Raw genomic sequence first — 14,564 nt, 5'->3', positions numbered from 1 at the left:
CATAATCTTGGACTCTGAATGCAGATAGAAATGTTACTGATATTATCTATTAAAAGTGTAAATGTGAAATAAGGAATGTTTTACTTTTGCTTTTAGGATCAGTAACATCTCCCCCAAATACAAAGACATCATCTCCAAAAGTGTTCAGATCCGTTCAGGACCTCCTGCTGTCTACCAGCTGAGACCAAAGGAAACTAAGATCGGTTCTCTGACTAGAAAGACTGTCGGTGAAAAAAACATGAACAAGGCAAATAAAACCATCTTACTTGTGGGTGAAACAGGAGCAGGAAAATCTACTCTGATCAACTCTATGTTCAACTACACCATGGGAGTGAAGTGTGACGATAAAGTCTGGTTTCAGATCGTAGAGGATGAGAAGAGAAGTCAGGCAGAAAGTCAGACTTCAGATGTGATTGTGTACGAGATCTTTGGTTTTGAAGATAAAACTCTGCCCTACTCTCTGACCATCATCGATACTCCTGGATATGGAGACACCAGAGGGACTGAAAAAGATGACATCGTCATTACAAGGTTATTTGAATTATTTCGAGCAGAGGATGGAGTTCATGAAGTTCATGCAATGGGTCTGGTGATGAAGGCAGCTTTGAATCGAGTGAGTGACCGACAGAAGTACATCTTTGATTCAGTGATGTCTCTGTTTGGAAAAGATGTGGAGAAAAACATCGAAGCTCTGATCACACACTCAGATGGAATGCAGTTCTTGAGGCTCTTCAAGCAGCAAACATTAAATGTGCCATAAATGAGAAGAACCAGCCTGCTCACTTGCTGTTTAATAACTGCTTGAACACAGCAATAACAGAGGATAATGAGTTTGGTTTGGACACAGCATGGAGAGTGACAGAGAGGGGAATGAATCAATTCAAAGTCTTCCTGGAAAAAACTCCTCCTCAGAAACTGAAGACAACGGTCGAAGTGTTGAATTCACAAATCAGACTGAAAGCATGCATCCAAAACCTGCAGGAGAGAATCAAGTTCACGGAGGAAAAACAGAAAGAAATCACAGAGACAAAAGAAGCTCTGAAACTACATAGAAAGGAGATGGAGAATAATGAAAAGTTTACTGTAGAAGTTCCAGAGTACTACAAAGACAAAAAATCCATTGATGGTGGGTGGTGGGGCTTAGGTTTTTATGAAGGAGCTGTGTGCTGTACAGTCTGTGAGGAGAACTGTCACCATCCTGGATGCACAGTGGCCTGGTCTGCTGGAAGCTGTGAGGTCATGAAAAATGGCCGCTGCACTGCATGTACCAGGAAGTGTCCTGTATCAGCTCATGTGAAAGAAAAGTGGATCTATGAGACCAAGAAAAGGTACGTTAAGAAGACCAATGAAGACATGAAAAACAAATATGAAATTAATAAAACTAAAGGTCAGAACAAGCAAAGTCTTTTTGAAAATCTTGAAGAGGAAATGAACAAACTAACAGCAGAGAAGTCACAGTTACTGGATGAGTCCTACCAGCATCTTGTCAGACTGGAGCAGATCGCTCTGAAAACTGATTCAGCGTCCACTCTTGATAACTTGGACTTACTGATTGAGAAGATTAAGGAGGAGGAGGGTGAAGGAGACTCAGAGAAAGTCATTAAACTGGAGGAGATGAAAAAGAGAGTGGCTGAAGCAAACAAATCAGGGCCAAACATTTTTGACAAACTAACAGCATATGGGAAAAAGAGAAAAGTCCAGTCCTGAAATCTGATCTTCTTTCACCTGATTGATACCTTGGATTCTTCATGTGTGTTCATGCTCTGAATGACTGCTTGAAATATTTCTGATGACTCAGACCGAGTGGAAACATTTGGATTCTTTCACGTTGGACTTGATTTGTTCAATTTCTCTATATTCTGTTCTGACTCCTCAATAAAAAAAAACCAACAAACCCTAAATTTAACGCTTTACAGTCTTTTATGTCCATCTCTGAAAGCCAAAAGCTAAGCATGTAGCTGAACTTCGCAGATGTCAGTAATTTATGTAATTTAATAATAAACTATTAACTTTAACTAAGACATTATAATAAACCTTAGAATAAAACACTCTTACAAAATTTAAAAACACATCTATATCCAGCTTTAAGGATTTAAAAAGATTTATTTCACCTAAAAATCTGTTTAATCAGATTAAATAAAATCCCAGAACTGAAATTATTCTCTATCTGCAACCCACAATCTGCAGCTGCAGACTACAGGAGACAAAGCTGTACTCTAACCAAGGGCATGCCATTTATTAAGCCAGATAACAGAAACAGGTAATCACTAGAGATGATACCACATGGAACAGAAACTTTAAGGAAAACTGGAAATGTGCTTTACTATACACAGCTGCACCCTGTGGTGGAACACAGCTATTACAACCAATAATAAAACACTTTTCAGTCTCCTTGAGTCAGATTATTGAATATCTTTATGTTGGGCTCTGAAATGTTCCTTCTGAGGAATCAAGAAGCTGTACAAGGGAAGCAGTGGCAGTCCTCAGGCCAGTCGGGTGTCTCCTCTGACTGAGATGTGATTAGAGATTAGAGTTCCCCTGGTTTATTTTCCAGTCATATTTCTCCAAATTTCCATTGTCACTGTAAAGTTTCCACTCTGGTTCATAATATATTTCTACAGAGCATGACTATCCTCTGTTTGCTTTTTAAATGACTTTAAGGGAACACGTCATACAGTCCAGTTCACAGTCTGATGATCCTTTATTCACATACTTCATTTCTTAGTTAGTGTGAACAGTACAGGCTCACAGGGTGGAGGAACAGGAAGGGGTTTTATTTTCATTCTTTTTAATTGTAGGAAAAATTTCTGAGTTTGTTCTTTGTCTCATTTGACTCTGTTCAGCTGACTTAGATGGCAACATCATACCTTTTTATGCTTTTCAGGAGTGACTCTGAAGATTCCAGCAATGAGAGCTAGTAGCTGATTGGTCACATTCAGCACTTATATTTTTGTAGTTAGAACTCCTACACAACAGCACTTCCACCTGCAACAGCAGCTAAAATCCAAAAGCTGAAGTCAGTCCTCCAGTGAATGAACGGCCTCCTGCTCCCCCAGTCCTCCTGCTGTCCTTTGTACATCTGTGGCCTTCTGTATTTCATTTACATCTTTAGACATCCTCAAGAACATTCTTAAACTTTCTCCCAGTGTTGGATTTCTGCTGTCAAACTGCTGGATGTAAGATGCATCGTTAACACGTTTGCCCATGAAGTCAGACAAACTAGGAGGCAGGTCTTTGCTTCCTCTTTTTTTGGGAGCCAAGGACATTTTGTGAAGTTTCCTTCAAACTAAAAACTTGTTGACTAGTTTTCCTCTGGACAGTCTGATGAGCAGCTTGACCTCTGACCTTTTGCTTTGGATTGTGAATCAAACTCTGGTCAGTTAGACTCTGCGGACACAAGCAGAAACATATTGTTTTTACAGGGTGACTGTAGGTGAATCAAACACATCACGGACTGGAAGAGACCAAACTGTAGTCTACAAATTAAAATCTGTATGATAAGTGAAAGCAGTAAAAACAGATCCAGTGTGAGACTGTGTGTGTGTCCCTCCTGATGAAAGACCTTCATCATTAGTACAGGTTAATGAACCTTTAAATTCATTAACCTCCACAGTTTCAAGACCTTTTTGTTATTTAGAGGGTTTATTTCTTCTAATATTCATCTTCCTCTATATGAAGTTTGTCTCTTTCTCTTCTTCTCTGGTAAAATAAGTAAATGTTGTCACCCAGAGATAATCTCTATTCGACCTCATGGATTACATTTATTCACATTATGTTCCTGGAAGTGTTTCACAATAAAGGCCTAGATAGTAAAGTAAAGGAGCTTAACATCAAATTGTTCCTCTTAGATTTTTACTTTACTAGACTTGAACTTCATATCAACAACTATACTTTAACCCATATGAGGACAACAACTTTAATAGAAATATTATTGGTCCTGTGACTTTAGTAAAGCTTTAATTTCAGTGCAGGTGTATTAACTCTATTCAGCATAAATGATTAAAAGAAAGGGTGTATTTTAATGACAAATCAATCACATTCTGACAGAATTTCTTATGTCTCCCTAAGAAAGCAACAAATGTTTCTCACTGAATGCAGACTGATATTTGTGCTAAGAATTTATCTTTATCTATAAATTCCTGAGAAATTTGTGCTGAAAGCTTTTAAACCACATGGTGCATAAATCTGAAATAACAATTATGTATTTTTAAGCTTAGTCCAGTAGATATAAGAAAGTATTGCAGTGATAGAATGTGTTAAATGCACTAGACTAACATAGAATAAAATACAATAAAAAAAAACAAAACAAAGCCAATACCTCCAGTTTTGAAAAGTTAAATGCACAGATGTGAAAACTTGTTTTCACACAGCAGTGATTCTTGTCTGAACATGTCCTGAATGTAAGACTTTGATGTAGTTGGCAAAAAGCACACACACATAGTTCAGGTGCAGAGATGCAGAACATGAAGAAACTCTGCGTTTACTGATTTTTGCTGAGTGTAAAGTTACTGTAATCACATTACATTTTTTCTGTTTGTCATTAATGTAATGTTCTATTAAACTCACTGATTGCATTATAATCACAATTATGCCATTATTTGCATTACAAATGGCCTTCAGTTATCTACACAACAACAACAAAAAATAAATGTCTTGTTTTCCTGCACATTCGTCTACAATCAGCTGACATTAGTTCATGTGCAAAAATGGTGGAGTGGAGATATAACCATTACAAGTATGTGATCACAAAGTGTCCACGCCAAAAGCAGCAGAGAAGAAACTAGAACAATGTTTAAAACATCTTTACATTTGAAATTTACCTTAGGTTAATGCAAATTAGAAGTAATAATTAATCAAATTAGCAAATAAGAAATATCAAATCCCAGATTACTGTTGGTCCAACTTTTTCATATCTACAAAGCTCAACAGATCTGGATGTAAAAATCCCCATTTAACAAACAAAGCATGTGCAAAGCAAAGTCCCATCATCCCCTCACACGGTCACTCCATCGCCACCAAATGCTCATCCTTCAGTTAAAACCACTGATCAGTCGATAAAAACTGCACTCAGTGCTGTGCTTCATACATCAGGAATAAACACAGATCTGCAGAAAACTAATCAATCGTTCAAAGCTTTGCATTAAGTTCCAAATTAAGTTTGTGCTGCTTCTTTAACAGGCAGAAATCCTACAATGTGAGTCCTTCCAGCCTCTCTCTCTCTCCTACCTACTTAGTTTGATATCATGAGTTTATTCTCACCTATTTCTCTGCAGAAGCCATGAGTCTGAGCATCTCAGAGGAGTCACTCTTCAAGATGTCAGAGCACCTGAGAAGTAGTGATGTGTCCTGTGTGTCGAAGCGTCGAATCGTGTGTCGGGTAATCTCGGGGGCGTGTCTGTGAAGCGCGTATCGAGGCTTGCTTTGATTACGTATGCAGTGACGTTCGAGGCCTCGCGGGCAGTCCGTACCACGTGACTGATTCAGGGACTGGTTCACCGGTTCGCGCCAGATTCGAAATAAAATGGACAGAAAAACACAGCTGATTTCCCATCACACTGTGTTATGGAATTGGATTACGTACGTGTTACATAGTTACTTGAGCATTTCCTTAATCGATGGAACCAGGAAGGAAGAGATTTTTTATTTTATTTTATCTCTCCTAATAAAGTATGCACACAGTAATAAATATCACAAATGATAAGCACCATAATATAAATAAACAACACTACAGATCCTATAATCTGATTTCTGTCTTTTAGTTTATTAAAAAGTGAAGCGCCAAATACTAGTTTGTGTCATTATCCAGATGTACATAAGCATGATTACACAGGTACTAGCGGGTTTTGATTATCGATTAAAATCGATTCTAGCTTGGATAACGTGATATCGATTCATTAAAATTCTGAATCGATTTTTAATATAAATATTACTACATTTCAACCACCACCAAACAGCTAAAACAGTAAATGAGAGCAGGTACACCAATTCTGCACAAAGACGTGCAGACGTACAAAAACACAAAGCGCTGACGCGTCAGAATCAGTGAAATGTCGCCTTTCTCACCAGACAGCACGGACACGGTCGGGGCTGAAAGCCGACAGCTCACTGATTCTAATCTAAGACATCTGCTGTGATGCTTACACATTAGATAAAGTCTCGAAAGTGTCAGCTTTCTTTTTATAGTTATAAAAATATGCAAATGTACTGATCTATGATCTGAATTATACTATTGACTGACTGTCTGAGGCTAACAGTTACACAATCATACCAAAACTCTGTCCTGATAGTTTCCACTTTCTCTTTTGTATCACACATACTGAGACAATATTCAGGATAAATAACCAAGAAAACAATTTATTTATTCAGTTTAGAGGTTTACACATCATTATAATCACAGAGCCTTCACTTGAATTGTCCACTTGATGGCGCAGTAGAGCAAATGAATCATCACAATGCTTCGAACCATGAGTCGACCAATTGGGTGGAAAGCTTCAGTTCATCATGAGGCTTCGTCTCACCATCACTACTGAGAAGTTTTCATCTTCTACCGGCATGAACTCTTTCTGAGAAATCTCATCACGTCAGTGAACAAGACTGAACATGAACCATTCAGACAAAACATCACTGCAGAACGTCAGACCCACGTCAGCAACTGTTTCAGTCAGTTAAGATAAAGAGAGTACAACCTCCATCAGTTCCAAGGTTTCATACATGAGAATATAATTGTGGTGGGGCGTGGTCTGCGGTGCGCACCTGCACGGCATCCGCAATCACCCCCGCCGTGTTAAAACACGGGGACTCAGGGGTTGGTGTGGTGTGTGGTGGTGAGGTGTAAATCAATAAAATGGCGCTTAACGATATTCCGTGGTCCCGCCGTGCCTTAGTCACACCACATTGGTGCCGAAACCCAGGAGGCAGCACGGCGGGTCCGTATCGGAGCCAGGAAATGGAGGAGCTGGCCCAGAGGGTGGCCGAAATGGCGGCCGCCCAGCGGGAGCAGGCGGCGGAGGTGCGTCGCCAGCAGGAAGAGCTGCAGGACCAGTCCGAGCGCCACCTGGAAAGGATTGGGGAGCTGGCGGCGCTGCTCTGGGCCTGGGCGCCACCCCCCACAGGTGTGTCCCGAGGAAGCGGTGGAGGAGCCGGAGGTGGCAGACGAGGCGCGCGGGGATCTGCGCCTGCCGGAGGAGGGGGAACTGCCGGGTGAAGGGCTGTTCCTGCCGGGAGCGGTGGATGAGCCGCTCCAACCGGAGGCGGCAGACGAGGCGCGCGAGGGTCTGCTGGAGCCGCTCCCGCCAGCGCTCCAGCCAGCGGCGGACGAGCCGCTCCCGCCAGCGCTCCAGCCAGCGGCGGACGAGCCGCTCCCGCCAGCGCTCCAGCCAGCGGCGGACGAGCCGCTCCCGCCAGCGCTCCAGCCAGCGGCGGACGAGCCGCTCCCGCCAGCGCTCCAGCCAGCGGCGGACGAGCCGCTCCAGCCAGCGGCGGACGAGCCGCTCCCGCCAGCGCTCCAGCCAGCGGCGGACGAGCCGCTCCCGCCAGCGGCGGACGAGCCGCTCCAGCCAGCGGCGGACGAGGTGGAGAAACCGGGAGGGGAGATGGCGGTCCCCGTGCCAGGGGAGCCTGCTCGACCTGTGCCCGAGGATCGAGCTGCCCCGGAGCGTCAGATGCGCCCGGTAGTGAGCCCCTCCCGGGGCCGGCGGGGTCGTGCCGGTGTTCTGACAAACCATCCTACTTTGGCAAAACGTCCTACCCGTAGGATAATTTTACGGTGTCCTCTGACAAACCATCCTACTTTGGCAAAACGTCCTACCCGTAGGATAATTTTACGCTGCCATATGACAAACTGCCCTACTTTGGCAAAATGTCCTACTGTACATAATTTATGCACATTTCTGCTGCCAAACAATAATTCCAGCACTAATTTAAGTAGGTATGATGGTTTGCCACTTAACTTTGCCCATCAGAGTATGTTTGTAGCTGATATTCATAAAGCCAGTACGGTTTGACACTTCTTTTTACCCATTAAAGTGTGCTTGTAGGTCACATTCACAAAGGTAGCATGTTTTGGCACGTGATTTTTCCCGTCAGAATTATGCTTCTTGCTCTTATTAACAAAGGTAGCATGTTTTGGCACGTAATTCTTCCCGTCAGACTATGCTTGTAGTTTTTAATAACAAAGGTAGCATGTTTTGGCACGTAATTTTTCCCGTCAGAATTATGCTTCTTGCTCTTATTAACAAAGGTAGCATGTTTTGGCACGTAATTCTTCCCGTCAGACTATGCTTGTAGTTTTTAATAACAAAGGTAGCATGTTTTGGCACGTGATTTTTCCCGTCAGACTATGCTTCTAGTTTATAATAACAAAGGTAGCATGTTTTGGCACGTGATTTTTCCCGTCAGACTATGCTTCTAGTTTATAATAACAAAGGTAGCATGTTTTGGCACGTAATTTTTCCCGTCAGAATTATGCTTCTTGCTCTTATTAACAAAGGTAGCATGTTTTGGCACGTAATTCTTCCTGTCAGACTATGCTTCTAGTTTATAATAACAAAGGTAGCATGTTTTGGCACGTAATTTTTCCCGTCAGAATTATGCTTCTTGCTCTTATTAACAAAGGTAGCATGTTTTGGCACGTAATTTTTCCCGTCAGAATTATGCTTCTTGCTCTTATTAACAAAGGTAGCATGTTTTGGCACGTAATTCTTCCTGTCAGACTATGCTTCTAGTTTATAATAACAAAGGTAGCATGTTTTGGCACGTAATTTTTCCCGTCAGAATTATGCTTCTTGCTCTTATTAACAAAGGTAGCATGTTTTGGCACGTAATTCCTCCTGTCAGACTATGCTTCTAGTTTATAATAACAAAGGTAGCATGGTTTGGCACGTAATTCTTCCTGTCAGACTATGCTTCTAGTTTATAATAACAAAGGTAGCATGTTTTGGCACGTAATTCTTCCCGTCAGACTATGCTTCTAGTTTATAATAACAAAGGTAGCATGTTTTGGCACGTAATTCTTCCCGTCAGACTATGCTTCTAGTTTATAATAACAAAGGTAGCATGGTTTGGCACTTGTTTGTAGAAGCAGTCAGCATGCCAAGGTGCTTAAGTTATACAGCTGTCACCATTGAAGTGATTGGAACACCTGACTATATAAACTTTGACAATGAACTCACTCCATTATAGTTACAGTATATATTTACTGAATATATTTACAGATACATATATTTGACATTTATAGATCCAACAGAACACAGGGAGAAAGAACTGAAAAAGAAACAGTGTACAAATTATGCACATTTGTCGCACAGGTAGTTCACCAGGCTGCTGTCATAATGAGCACATCCAAAATGTGCCCATCTGGAACAAAACTCGCACTGCACCTGAAGAGGGAGAACGGGGGGGTGTAAGTGTGTTAACCAACATTATGAATTTGATGAGAAAATAATTACTACAGTGGCTTCCAAAAGTATTCGGCCCCCTTGAACTTTTCCACATTTTGTCAGATTGCATTCACAAACGTGAATCAATTTTATTGGAATTCCACGTGAAAGACCAATGTCTCTACCAGTCTCTAGCTGGTAGAGACATACCCTAAAAGACTGACAGCTGTAATTGCAGATAAAGGTGGTTCTATAAAGTATTGACTCAGGGGGCTGAATAATTACGCACACCCCACTTTTCAGTTATTTATTTGTAAAAATTGTTTGGAATCATGTATGATTGTTGTTCCACTTCTCACGTGTACACCACTTTGTATTGGTCTTTCATGTGGAATTCCAATTAAAATTGATTTGTGTTTGTGGCTGTAATGTGACAGAATGTGGAAAAGTTCAAGGGGGCCGAATACTATTGCAAGCTACTGTATATTGCATTTGTGGTTTATTTGTTTTACCATTTCAATCATACTGGACTCAGGATCGGCTTCCAGCATGGAACAAACCACACAGTAGTCATCAGCATTACCTAGAAACACACTGGCGTTCAACCTAACAGTTTTTAAACAAAACTGAAAGTGCTATTGCAATACAAAAGCACATGACTCTACTTACTTTGATGTTCTAGCAGTTCGCAAGCAATTTCAGTGCGGTGCAGCCCAATGGCTTCTGGAGTGGACAGCACCCTAGTAACCTCTCCACTCAGAAGGTAGTGTTCGGCAAACTGTAAAACATGTTACAGTAATTGCAATTGATTAACTTAATTCTAGTTAAATACAATAAATACAATTAAATACAATTGCTTATTAAATACCTTCAACACTAAAACTCCACAACTGCTGGAGTCCATCTGCTTGTTGTGTGGCAGAGTCTCCATTTTCCAATCCACTCGGGACTCTTCCTTTCCTTTCATCTTCAGAAAATTCCTAATAAAAATAAAACAAGTTTTTAAAATGTAGCCAGCATTTAGCTCTAAATAAAAAGAAAAAAAAAACCCTCACAAACAAAACAACCCAAAACAGATAATTAATGAATGATGAATACCTCCAGTTACGCATAACTTTCCTTTCATAACAACCTTCATTTCCAAGAGGGTCTAACAGCAGTACAGATTGTGAGGAGATTTTTACAACCTAAAATAAAAATTGTATTTAGTAGAATATGTGTATTACACTCACTTAAGTAAACATAATCAATTGTAAGCATTTTCAAAATAAGAATATGCTGCTAAAAAGAACAGTAAAGCAAAAAGAGAAAAAACACATGAGGTGTGAACATGTACCACAAGGATCCAGTGTGCACCAGAGTTCAGTGGGCACAACCAAATGTCCTCAGCCGGAAACAACATCTGTGGAATATTTTTAAGTTTATAAAGGTTTAGATTTATTTACATAACATACACTATATAACCAATATAACATCTACATTACCTTGCTGACACATTTAAACTTCCCAGAAAACAGAGAGGTTGCAACAACGCAAGACAACTGATACACGGGTTTCTGAAAAATGCAAGATTTTTATTTTTTAAAAGATTACAAAATTGTATAAAATACTTTTGTGAAATAACCGGCATATGTTCTTACTTGCCTTTTGTTTCCTAATGAGGCAGTGCAGGTATGCATCAATGACCTGTTTGGATTAAAAGATTATTTTTACAGACCACCACTAGGACCAAAAATGATTACTTCACTTACCTCATCAGAAAGCCACCCACTGTCCTCCAGTGTGCGAAAAGAAGAGTCATACAATTTGTATGGCCCAACAACTGCCTCCACACGCCCGGTGTCTTTTGCAGCCCAAAGCCACTTCACTAAAAAACAAAATATGATAAGTTTCTTTAGTAATAACAGTTGCCATTTGAAAATCACGGTCAATGGCCAACGGGCCACAAGCAGACAAGGGCCAACGGGCCACAAGCAGACAAGGGCCAACGGGCCAACAAAATAAACATGCCAGAGGGGAGTGGCTTTATGTAAATCAGAAATTAGCCAAAATTGGACCAACAGGTCAAAATTAGCAAGAGGGGAGAAAAAAATAAAACATTCTATCCATTCGACTAGCCAAACTAGCAACAATTGACCAACCGGTCAGAATGAGATTTTTAGCTATGCCACCTTTTTCTTGCGTGCTGGGTTTCTGGGGGGTCACTGGTACAAGCTCTTCTGGTGCTTGGACTGATTTTACCTGAGCTATTTTTGGCGCAAACTGAATGACAGAGGATCTGTTATTTTGCAGCGCTTCATAATGATGCTGAGGACTGCAAGGCCACATCTCAGAAGATGGGCTACTCTCAACAGGTTCAGTTGGAGTTGAGACTTGGACAGGGTGGCTTCTTCTATAGGGTTTAATGTGGTCAATACTGTATAGACTTTTTAAAGTATTTCCCTCAGCGTTTTTCAGTCTAACACATTTTCCACTGAATTCATCAATTGTGTAGGGACCTGTAAAATCCGGTTCAAGTCTTCCTCCTTTTCGCCCACGTTTCCTCATATTTAGAAGCAGAATTTGATCCCCTACATTGTACACAACATTTTTGTACTTTTTCAGGGCCCGCTTGGCGTATGCAACCTTTTGCTTGTCTTGTGACTTCGCAATGTTTTCTTGTGCAGTTTCATTAACTGCATGTTGTGCTTCACTTTCAGACTGTACATAGTCACTGTACCTTTTGTCGTCTGGCAGAATGATGTTGGAAATCTAAAATTTTGTAGATATTAGCAATTAAAACAAGATGATATCATATTCATAAAGACATTACTGGGTTTTTTTCTTAAATGGTTTCAATTCTTAGTTCTAACATAGAATTTGACAAACACTCACCGGCACTTGAGCAGGCACTTCTGATGGAAATACTGCCTCTCTTCCATACATCAGAAAAAAAGGTGAGTATTTTGTTGTGGTGTGTACTTTTGACCGCAGTGAAAACAGGGTGGGATCTAGATACAGATCCCAGTTATTCTGCTGGTCATTCACCATTTTTCGGAGGGCTCTAAATGCAGGCATAGAAATATGTAAAGACAGTAATGAAAGTTTAATTAGAAGTAAAGAAATTAATAAATTATTAAGTAACAATTAAGTTTGAATAACATAAGTAATGTTATTAAAAACTGATAGATAAAAATTAGGCATACCTTTTTATGTTGTCATTGGTCTTTTCATCTAGACCATTGGTCTGTGGATGGTATGCTGCTGTGACACTTCTTTCAATTTGCAATAACTTGCAAAGATCAGAGTTGAGCTTCAACAGATAAGGACAAGGTTCTTATACTTCTTATACAAGCACACAAGAAAAAATCTTTGACCCCAGTGAAGTAAAGTTAAAAAACGTAACTGAAAATTATTTAACACTTACTTCATTCACAAACTCTCTGCCTTGGTCTGACAAAATCCTTTTGGGGCAGCCATGTCTATATATAATGGAGCACAAGTGCTGGGCTACCTCAGATGCAGATTTTGTTTTTAATGGGAAAGCTTCGACCCATTTTGAAAAGTAGTCAGTTGCAGTAAGTATATACTGGAAGCCGCTTGAAGTTTTAGGAAGAGGTCCAGTAAGATCTATACCAATAAGTTCCCACACTTCAGACACCTATCAAGGACAAATTAATAATTTGAATAACAATTTGTATAATGTACACATTAACATTGATGGTTAAAATTAGTTAACCCTCCTGCCTTTATGAATATGAGCTACAAGCATAGTTTGATGGGTAAACGTGGCATAATATTTACCTGAATACACTGCAACGGTTGCACAGCAGTCAGTGGTTTCCCAACTTTTTGACATTGGTCACATTCCAGAATCTTTAAGGTAAAAATATTTATGGAGTTCACGTAAATGTTCAACATTCTCATTTGTGAAAAAAAACAAACAAAACACTTAATGACATATTCTCTAACGAACAAACAATTTAGCAACAATACTTTGTGTGCATCTTCAAATCTCTGCCAGGCCTACAGGTTATTACTGTAATATCACTAATTAACCATATTTATTTATATTTTGCAAGTGTACAGTTTCTCTTTTAACTGATATCAAAAAAATTATCTTAGCTTATTTTAAACACTATTTAACAACAGTACAAACAGTTAATACATACCCATGTTTTAATGTCAACTGTCATACCAAACCAGTAAAATCTGGAACACACTGCATTTAGCGTTTTGTGTGTGCCAGTGTGTCCTCCAATTGGAGATGAATGAAACTCATGAAATATCTTCCTGGCATCATCCATGGTTTTTACTACTCTTCTTGTTCCAACAAAGAGTTCTCCATCTGCAGTAAAACAATATATATTTAGAAATTAATTTAACCACATATATGAGTTGTTAGTATTAACAATAAATTACTGACCCTTTTGTTTGAATTTTGAGGCATATCTTCTGAGGTTTTGCCTCTGAGCCTTGTCATATCCTGAAGGGTAGGAGCCCGCAGAAATGAACGCGTAAATCTCTTCCCACTTCTTCTCCATATCTACGAATGTAAGCAAACATTTTCTTATGAGCTTCAATATGTGCAGTTAACAATGCAAATAATTTAACTTATTAAATAACGACATTACCGAAACAGCCTTAAAACACCGAAGCTGCGGACTCAAAAGTGTTGTGCAAATACCACGTGTCCAGTAACTTGACAGCAGACTTCACCGAAGCTGCAAATTCGACAGTTGTGCAGAAAGCAGATAGCGACTTCACTTTAATATTGACAAACAATCACAAAGGCTTAAAAAAAATCAAGTATCAACGTCAATAAAAAGTACTAATGCTTACTACTTACCTATTCTCCTGCAAATATGACAACGGGGTAGCGTAAAATCACAGCCGGATACGCTTAGCTTGCCTTTTTGTGTTGTGCGCATGCGCGCACATGCTCAGGAACAACGGGTAGGACGGTTTGCGGGGTAGGAGAAATTCCCAGAACACCGGCTTGCCAGGTAGCCAGCCTCCGGACCAGTTTCGCCGCTGCTGCTGGAGGCGTGGCCGACCCCCGGACAAGGCTCGCCGCCATTTGAGGTGTGGGCGGCCTCCGCAACGGACTTTGCTCTGTTCCAAGGTTGGGAACCGGTGGGGTGGGGGAGTAGGTTCGGCCGGATGACTCCCCGGCCTCAATCGGGCGATGGGGGCGTGTGGTGGGGC

General features: G+C 40.5%; 1 pseudogene; it reads left to right on the top strand.

Annotated features, from left to right (window-relative positions):
• The first annotated feature begins 67 nt into the window (after window positions 1-67).
• Window positions 68-5,283, top strand: LOC146514794 (uncharacterized; annotated as a pseudogene).
• The last annotated feature ends 9,281 nt before the right edge of the window (window positions 5,284-14,564 follow it).

The sequence above is a fragment of the Neolamprologus multifasciatus genome, chromosome 7 (assembly GCF_963576455.1).
Source record: "Neolamprologus multifasciatus chromosome 7, fNeoMul1.2, whole genome shotgun sequence".
Lineage (NCBI taxonomy): Eukaryota > Metazoa > Chordata > Actinopteri > Cichliformes > Cichlidae > Neolamprologus > Neolamprologus multifasciatus.
The sequence above is the reverse complement of the archived record's forward strand: the minus strand, read 5'-3'. Positions and strand labels throughout refer to the sequence as shown.